Raw genomic sequence first — 786 nt, forward strand, 5'->3', positions numbered from 1 at the left:
CCGAAGATCAATGATATTCAGTCTAGCATTGTCAGACCAGCCATCGCGGCTAATACTTTTGAGATCAAGGTTAACATGATTCAAATGGTGCAGAATTCAGTTCAGTTTGGGGGTTCTCTGATAAAAGACTCCAACATGCATATTAGAGATTTCATCAAGATCTGCGACACTCTCAAATTCAACAACGTGTTTGAAGATGCTATAAAGCTAAGGATTTTCCCATTCTCTCTGAGGGATAAAGCTAAGTGTTGGTTGCATTCTCTACCACCAGGTTCTATCACCATGTAGGAAGATCTTGCTCAGAAGTTTCTTACTAAATTCTTTCCTATGGCAAAGACAACTACAATCAGGAATGCTCTTACATAATTTGCGCAACAATCGGGAGAGTCTTTATGTGAAGCTTGAGATCGTTATAAGGAGATTCTTAAAAAGTGTGCTCATCATGGGATGCCTGACTGGATGATTATTAACTATTTTTATAATTGCTTGGGAGCACAGTCTAGACCCATGCTTGATGCAGCATCAGGTGGAGCCTTGTGGACTAAGAGCTACGATGAAGCTTATCAGTTGATTGAACTGATGGCTGCTAATGAATACCGGAACCATTCTCAGAGACTACCTCAAGGCAAGGTAGCAGGAATTTTGGAGGTAGAAGCAGCTACTGCTATAGCTGCTCAACTTAAGGTTTTGACGATGAAGGTGGATTTTTTGGCTAATTATGGAGTTAATCAGATCACTAGTGTTTGGGAGCTTTGTGCTGGTGCGCATGATACTGAGCAGTATGCT

General features: G+C 41.1%; 1 non-coding gene across 1 annotated transcript; it reads right to left on the minus strand.

Annotated features, from left to right (window-relative positions):
• Positions 1-342: 342 nt before the first annotated feature.
• Positions 343-449, minus strand: LOC141715336 (small nucleolar RNA R71). Its single transcript, XR_012572102.1, has one exon. It is a non-coding gene; the product is annotated as a small nucleolar RNA R71 (small nucleolar RNA).
• Between the last annotated feature and the right edge of the window lie 337 nt (positions 450-786).

The sequence above is a fragment of the Apium graveolens genome, chromosome 3, assembly GCF_009905375.1.
Source record: "Apium graveolens cultivar Ventura chromosome 3, ASM990537v1, whole genome shotgun sequence".
Classification (NCBI taxonomy): domain Eukaryota; kingdom Viridiplantae; phylum Streptophyta; class Magnoliopsida; order Apiales; family Apiaceae; genus Apium; species Apium graveolens.